Raw genomic sequence first — 9476 nt, forward strand, 5'->3', positions numbered from 1 at the left:
TGTCCCTAGAAGCAACCTCAGCCTTTCACCTGCCCCTAAAATTTGGGGATTTGAAATTCAAATAACCCTTTATGTAACCCCCGAGAATCGCCATTCTGCAACCTCCTCATGTTTTTCACTATTAACCCTCCGAATATTCCACCGTTCTCCGGTGATTTCCCCCTTTTTCCACCTTAAAAGGTACGATCCTCCTTTCTTCTAATATGTTTTCATTATAGGTTCAAAGGCAGATACGGCCGTTAATGTTTCCAAACTTTCCAAGGCAGAGCTTGAACGCTTCTACTTGGACTTTCGAATAGGTCCTAAGTTTGAATCGGAATTACCTTGTGACAACCAACAAAATTTAGGTCAATATCCGTACAAATTATTAACAAAAATTTATTATTATTACATATCATCCTAGTACACTTGCATGACTGTTCATCTAGAAGTTACTAATAAGCAATGCATATTAGTGTATTGAGTAATAATAGGAATTACCGCGTCACAAACACGAATACCTGACACGACGATTGGTTATACTATATTCTAAATAGTAAAAATAATACTTTTATATGCTATAGGAAAACGACACAATATATATAAAAAGGTATATGTGTATATAAATATATATAACGACTCGGAGCGAAGTCCGAAACATACCAATACTTTTTATTTGGTAACCAAACTCGTGGAAACGAATCGATATACTGACTAAATACGAGCGTGAACACAAACTTATATACAATTATAGTCTTCTAATAAGTTTTGTTAACATATATAAACACATAATTAAGTCCTAAAATATTGACTTACAAATTATTCTTACGTATAAGCTAAACTAATTATTAAGAATAATAACTTATAGCCTCAAAATAATTTTACCCCAAACTCACAAAAAGAGGATCTGACTCTATGAACATGTGACCAAATTATGGAGATAACCAAGACATATATATTTTCATGTTTTATATAATGGTGCATGCATGCGAACACAAACCCATAAGCATGCAAGACCACTGTTACACACTTGCACTAAAGTGTGATAGGGAACCAAAAAGTAGAGTGTACCAACCATTCTTGACTCAAAACTTAACCATCTTAAATCGTTGCACAAAAATGAATAAATAAGCAAGTCAACTAATTAGAAAGAGCTTTCAAACCAGTCCACTTCTACTCACCCTACCTATAACGTATACCCTATTCCCATTTCCTGCTCAGCCATAATTATGGTTATACACTCAACACATATACAATTTATTATATGGGATATAATTTAATATCTAGTTGCTATAAAAGAAGTTAGAAGTATGACATAAGATCATAACACTTGCAAACACCCATAGCAAACCCACTTGGCTTTCACCTCTCACTCTCCCTTCGTTACAAACAAAAACCCACCACCACTCCTTTCATATCATCAGTTACATCTCAAAGACATACAAGCATCTTGTCCCTTGTTCTCTTTAAACCAAGATACATCCAATGTCACAACCTTTCAACCTTCAAGCCGCTTTCATGAACAAGCATGAAGTAGGAGTGTAAGAGTTGGTGCACACAAGCTTACATCTCATTTTTCTTCTTTATTTCATTCTCAAAGCATGGTGAGCCTATAACCTTTAATTTACATACTCTAATTTTAGTATTTATGTTAAGTCATGTTCACCCAAGTGTAAAGTAACAAAATATACTAATAAAAATGTAGATCTAATAACAAGTGACTTAAAACGTGACCCAAAAATATAGATCTAGCATTTTATTATTTACAACATGTTTATAAAACATATAAAAGCAACATGAAATGTGCTATATATGAATAGACCTAACAATATTATGGATTTGATGAGCATAATATAATTATTATTAATTATAAATTTGTGTTCACATCTTTGAAAGAGTCATTTAAAGTTTTAAAGAGAGTTTTCATATATAAAAAGATTCTTTTATAAAAGTTAGTGTATAAAAGTTTTATTTTAAAATCTTTCGTTAAAGTATTATTTATTTTACTAGATATGAAATTCCAAGGAAAAGGTAGCTGACCAAGGAAGACAAAAGTGAGACATCCACTTAACCTAAATGATCCAGGGTGGAGGATGAGGATGTTCAGGCCCGACCCTGGTTTGCCGGAAAACTGGAAACAGTTGCTTGAAAGCGTGCTTATAATGAGAAGGCTGCACGGGAGTGGGCCACTCACCCACCTTGAATGTCATAAAAGTTTCAAAAAGGTGGTAATTGTACATTTTGTATATTTTTATTTTTATTTTGCTCTATAATTTATAGTTTGTTTGTTATTAATGGTATTTTAAGTTACCATCTTAGCAAAAACCAAGTGTTGGGAAATTCTTATGGATTTCTCTTCGACACTATGTTGGGGACAACATGGGTTTTTCATGAATGGAAGTGGAGTTTTTAATTTCTCAAAACCATAGATCGGGGACAATATATCCCAAGTGTGGGGATGGGGGAATTTTTTGTTTTTAAAAATTTTTCATAAAAAAAAAAGAAAAAGAAAAGAGAAAAAAATAAAAAAATAAAAATAAAAAATTTAAAGAAAGTCGGAAAGTGGTAAGATGGCGGGGTAAGGTTTTGGTCTCTTTTCATGGTCACAATTCCCTAAAGGTCAAGTTTGCTTAGTTGTTTTAAAAAAATGAGGTTGTGTAGTATTCTAGTCAAGGTTAGCATGCTTCCGGTACAATAACCTTCATAACATGTCCATGTCCAGTTGTTTATTGGGAAAGTGAAGAGCGGTGATGGATTGGTTATTCTCCGTTAGAACTTGTGCTATCAATGCATTTTGAGACCTTAGCTTGGCATAAGTGCAAAAGTGATAGAGGCAATTAGGTTTAAACCTCGTCTGGATGAGCGTGAGTGTGGGTTTTGGGGGGTTGGGCCTCATACATTACACATATGAGCATGGGCAATGAGAGGGGCGGGGGTTGGTTCCCTTAGAAAACTTTATTGGACTTATTCTTCTGATTTAATCAACCCCGATGTTATATTGCGAGACGATCCGGCTTAGTAGGTATTTCTTTGTATTTGTAATTGTTATAGTACTAATCAATAGGAAGTATTGAGTATTATGTTTACTCAAAAAAAAAGAAAGAAAGAAAAAAATGAAAAAAAAAAGATAAAAAAAGAAAAAGAAAGAAAAAGTTGAGAGTCAATGTTCGAAGTATGGTGTAGTGAGTGTTGAGATACAAGTTAGTAATGTTTATTGTTGTTTATATTATTGTTTATTTAGTTTTGATGTAATAAGCCAGATCGGATCGCCTGAGCTACTTTCAATATTCCATTCCATACCCTTACACCTAGCCCCGGTATAGCCCGTTTTAAGTCCTCTTGATTTGTATTTGTGTCAAAGCATATATAGGCGAAGATTTGATGGTAGTACAAGCGTATGCGAGGAGAATTGAATATTATTGGAAAATATAGAACGATCACCGATAAGAGGGTTAATAAGTGAATGTGTGTTATGTGTGAGTAAAAGCCAAAAGCATGTTAAGGTTTACTAGAATTCTATGTTTTAAATATAATATTGAGTGATACTAATACAAACCTCTAATAATGAGGGAATAGGGTATGATTGGGGACCTTGACTGAGCCGGGCTTTGTGGTATGTTTTAAAAACAAGAAATTGTTTGAGTTGCTTGAGGGCAAGCAACGTGTAAGTGTGGGGATGTGACGGGTGGATTGTAGAGCCACCCTTAAGTGTCGTAATTCTAGTTAAAACGTGTGCGTTTATGTATAAATTCAAGGATTTGGATTACTACACTATGTTGTGTAATGCAGGTACAAATGAGGAGAAAAGGTTGCTCGAGTGTGTTCAAATGAAAAGGAACAAGAGAGTCAATGCGGGAAGTCAACAGCCAACAATTGATAAAGAAAAATGGATTTTGAACTGGGTCTACCGTAGCTTACGGTAGCCACCGTAAGCTACGCTAGGGGTCTGCCGTAAAAAGCCACCGTAAACAGACACTTTCCACCGTAGGAACTTCAGGGCTACCGTAGCTTACGGTAGCCACCGTAGCTTACTGTAGCCTCAGCATTTTGATGTCGGTTACAACTCGAAAAATGGGTTTTAAAGGACTTTTGGGTTCCATTCTTGGGGATTCCGAACTAGACAATTGGTGTGGGTGATTTTGGTGCCTTGGAACAATATTTTGGGTGTTTCTAATTGAAGATTTACATCATAATCTTTGATTGAATTGAATTAAACATGGGCTTGATGAAACCAATCATGTGTGGCTAAACCCTTTGGTGTTTCTCTTGGATGTAAGGTTATTCACAATACATTTATGTTTATTGTTCTTGAATTTGGATTGGTTATCTAATTGTTGAGGTTAGTATAACTATGATGTTTGTTTGATTGTTTGTAATTTGTGCATATCGTTTTAAACCTAGTTTCGTTCTATACGTTCTTGGTGTCGTTGACAATTGAGATTTAGTAGAAGGAATTAGGGTTAAGACTATATTGATTGATTATCAAGTAACGACCTCGCATTCTAGGAATCCGAGTACTTAGTTCTTGATTAATCACAAACAATTACACTTACACAAAATCAAGATATTATGATTTATCCATTGAACTTTAATAAAAGTGTTGAGTAATAACCCGAATTCCAAGAGGAATACTTGCTTAAGCAATTGTTTACAACTTTCGTTTAGTTTATAAAATCAAATCAAAACTAACTTGAGAATTACTTTTTCATCATTTACATTTATATTAGTTTAATTTTTAAGTTACGTAGTAACACATATTCCACAAACTCCTCGTGTTTGACACCCACTTACCGCTATCTAGTTAGTTGTATTTGGTTTATTTTTGCGCGAGTCTTCGATCTCGTGTCACTTGTAAACTAAACCCAAATAGTAGCTAACACATTATTGATATGGTCTAAATTATACATATTTTTATATAAATATTTTCTACACTTTTAAGTAACATTGGGGTTGTTTTTATTTAATTATACTCGTTTCTAGTTCATATTTTAATTTTAAAAGTTTTAAGATATCATGAGCTTATATAAGTACTTTTACTAAACTTGATATAAACGAGTGAATGGCAGAATAAGTTTTCTATGCTATTGTTATAATTAATAATATTCTTATTCTTAATTACAAAAAAGAAAAAAAAAAGAATAAAATAATTATGGATTGATTTGGTGCACGTGCATATGGATGCATGCATTTTACTTGGTTTTTTTTAATAAATAATATTGATAAGAATCTTCACCATAAATTATTTGCAGAAGTTATACACATGACCATATTAAAACAAAGAAGAGGAGTGGGCCGCAAGAAAAAAAGAAAACAATTATAAAAGAGGCAGATTCACGAACAGAAGGGGGAGAGGAATTTTTGGAGAGCCACCATCAGAAGAGAATTGGGCAGCCACAAGGGAAAGCACTTTGGTTCGAGCTGAGAGCGTCTGGGTTCAACACCTACTCATCCAAGAATCATTATTATTTTGTTTGAATTTATTGTTTTCGTTATGCATTCATTACTTAAACTTATTTATTTTGGTTTGTTCTTAAGTTTGGTTGTTGGCTAAACCCTCAAACTACCTAGGTTATGATGAACTTTTGTTAACATTGGACTTTAGTTTTGATTTTGCTTTTGTTATGGTTTATGATTAAGTAAAAGGTTTATTGTTATTCATTCGATGCATATGTGTGCTTAGGATTGTTTGGTGAATTTTATTGTTTTACAGTTTCCTTGGTGATTGTTTCATATGACATGATTCTGTTAGGTCATCTACTGTGTGTTTTTGACTAATTTATGGTTGACTTGCAATAAAACCCTAGGAACAATAATAATTAATCAAGTAGACCTAAAGGTGCCGCTAGCCTAAAAAACTGTAAGGTGATAGGTTATTTGATAGGTCTTGGTTGATTAAGATTGCTAGATTTAATTCTTCGTAAGGAGTCCGTCTAGGTTTGATTTTTCAACTTTGTCTATTAATATCGAATGAATTTATTAAACTACCTTTGATTTCCGCGCTGTAAGGTAGGATTTCTTATAGAGGCACTTGTTATAAAATAAATTAGCGACCCTAAGCGAGTCTAATTAAACTGGTGTTTTTAATAACTTAATAGAAATCCATAGGTGTCTTCTTGAGAAGGGTCAGGGGTCCTGTTTGGGTTTCTTTAAGTGAATAGTTTAAGATCCCAGTTCCATAACTTAGCAATTTCCAACTATTTGATAATTGATACATTAGGGATTCTAGCCTAGGTGGTTGCTTGTCATCATTTGAATTAAGTATAGGTTTAAGTCATTTTTAAGTTTTAGTGATTAATTTAAAATTAGTATTTTAGTAACCCCCCCCCCCCAATAATAATAAATAAATAGTCGTGTCTGTAGTTAAGTCTAACTTAACTAGTTTACGTAATTTAAAGAGTCTTGTGGGTTCGATATCCGGACTTACTTAGTTGTACTAGAGTCAACCGGTTCACTTGCCGGTTAGTAGTTTTAGTTAAGTTAAGAGTCTAGAATTATTACTTAGTGTCTAGATTAGCATAATTTTAGTTAATAATTTTATAACTACTTTTAGCATCCGTATATCCCCATACTTAAACCTTTTTTGTCCCTGAAAAATATTTGCAATGGAATCATAATCGGAAAATATGGTCTTAAAAACATATATGTTATTTTAAAGCTCAGATAAATGCAAAAACCGCGATTGCCGATATTGTTGTTCACTTAAACCCAGCCACCAGCCTATCAAGCCCCCACACACATTAGGCATTTTAAGTTTAAGTGATATCAAAAACCTATGGGTCTCACACCTTTGGAGTTAAGATCCACCTACCCCATCTCAAGCATAGTAAAGACATTTAAAAAAATCTAGTTGAAGCAAACTGGTTCAACATATCACCGTAAGATAAGAACCCCTTAATGGTAAGAAGAAAATACAATTAGATGGAATTATGGATGATAGGTCAAATGAGGCCGTACGAGCATGCACTAAATATTATTGGACTTTGTCCTATATATGCCCTAAGAAAATATTTATTGACTAGAAACTTTCGAGCCCCAATAGTGTATCCTCAAAGTCGTTGATGTAGTCTAATATATATATATATATATATATAATATAAATATTCCCTACACTTTTAAGTATTTTTGAACCATGTTTTTTATTGAAATTTATTCTTAATTGGTTCATATTTAAGTTTTAAGGTTTCATGAGATAACGAGTTAAAATGGAGTACTTTAATTATATTGAGACTACCGAATGAATAAGTCGTCGTGAATGATTTATATATTTATTTCTTTTAGTTTATTAATAAGATGGTGGGTACTTTAAGCATGCTTATGAATTTCAGGTTATGGTGCATTAAAGATACATAATGGAAGCTTTATGTTGAAACGCCTCTTAAACGTCGTTGTTTTGTGCGCATGTTAAAATGGTCACACGAAACGATCGATTGAAATTACTTAGAGAACCAAATATATTAATATAAAGAGGGACATAGTTGACATATTTCTTATTGATGTGTATTAAAAAAAAGCCTGAAGTCAAAGAAGCAGATCCCTACGCATAAGGTGGTGAGGGTTCGACAGAAGGACAGCGAACAGAAGTCAAGGAAGATAGAAGATAAAGGCATCCGTGGACTTTTATTGATTGGAGAGAGTGCCGGGTTCAACACCGACTCATCCAAGAATCGTTATTATTCGGTTTGAATCCATTATTTTCGTCATGAATTTATTGTTTAAACCTATTTATTTTCTTTTGTTCTTGAGTATGGTTGTTGGCTAAACCCTTAGACTGCCTAGGTTATGATGAACCTACTTTGATGTTTTGATTTGACTTGGGATTATTTATCGTTATGGTTTTTGTGTTTTAGTAAAAGATTTATTTATATTAAATTGATGCATATGGATGCTTAGGATTGTTTGATGAGTTTTGTTCCATAGCTTTTCTTGATTATTGTTTGTCATATGATAGGGTGCTATTAGATCAATTACTTTGTGTTTTTGATTATTTTATGATTGATGTCATGATAAGATCATAGGAATAATATTGTCAAATAAACCTAAGTGTGCTGCTAACCTAAAATCTGTAAAGGGCTAGGTTATTGATAGATCTTTATTATTTAATCTTGCTAGATTTAGTTCTTCGTAAGGAGTCCGTCTAGGGTTGATTATTTATTATTGTCTATTAAATCAATTAAATATTTTAAATTGCCTTTGATTTCCGTGCTGTAAGGTAGGATTTCATTATTAAGGAACTAGATCATAATTAATTAGGTGACCGTAAGGGAACTTGATTTTCAATACTGGTGTGCGTTAAAACTTGTTAGAAATCCATAGGTGTCTTTTGAGAAGGGTCAGGGGTCCTGTTCGGGTTTTCTTTTAAGTGTCTATTTTACGATCCCAGTCCATAACTAAATATTTTCCCGGGTTAATTCGTTACTAAAATTTAGGGGATTCTAGCCTAGGTAGTTTTCTCATCATCATCTTATTTTCACAACAAACTTTGTTTTCGTTTAACGTACTTGTTTTCTTAATTAGTTTTTAATTATAGTATCAAGTTAGTATTTTAAATAGACCCCCCCCCCCCAAATACAAGTATAATTAATAAGTCGTGTTTTGTAGTCGAGTCTAATTAGCTAATAAACGTAATTTAGAAAGTCTCGTGGGTTCGATATCCGGACTTACTTAGCTTTACTAGAGTCGATCAGTTCACTTGCCAGTTAGTAGTTTAGTCGAGTTTGAGAGAGTCTAGAGTATTACTTAGTGTTTTTTTTAGTTAATTTAGTTAATAATTATTAAACTACTTTTAGCACATCAAGTTTTTGGCGCCGTTGTCGGGGATTTTTGGCGATTGCGTTATTAGCTTTGATTAGACTTTCTTGCTTTATACGTGCTATTTGTTTCATTTATTGCTTTGAGTCGTAGGAGTCTAATTTTAAGTGTTAGTTATTTTAATCTATTTTCAGTTTTTTATTTTCGAGTCTTTTATTAGAGTCTACCAATTTTGTTTTGTTTGTTTTTCAGGTACATGCCAAATCTGCGTTCGCAAGGACCGCTGTTCGATTCTTTTGGACCTACTCCGTTGAATTCCGAGGCAAGTTCGTCTGAAAAGCAACCGATCACCATAGATATTTCACCGAAATCATCACCCACAAATTCACCCGCAAATTCACCACCACCAAGTCCTAGACCCGTTCCAATGGCCGAGAATAACCGCACCGTGTACCAGCAAGCTTTTGAAGGGTTCCATGGAGATCACTCACCCATTGTCGCCCCCGACATTAATAACCCTAACTCGTGGCAGATCCCATCCTATGTCATGAACAACAACACCAATCACCACCAGTTCCATGGCCGTGAAGATGAAGATGCACCGGCACACATCAACCGTCTGACCCGTGTGTTCAAAACGTTCAACTTGCAAGGTGCTAATCGGGATGCGATCTTCCTACACCTGTTCCCGTTTACACTTTCAGATCGTGCCGCCATTTGGCTCGATTCGCAACCTGCTGGAACATTCA

This window comes from Bidens hawaiensis, unplaced genomic scaffold (genome assembly GCF_021521415.1).
Source record: "Bidens hawaiensis isolate Kalapana, Puna unplaced genomic scaffold, B.hawaiensis_p1.1 tig00004774_1, whole genome shotgun sequence".
Classification (NCBI taxonomy): domain Eukaryota; kingdom Viridiplantae; phylum Streptophyta; class Magnoliopsida; order Asterales; family Asteraceae; genus Bidens; species Bidens hawaiensis.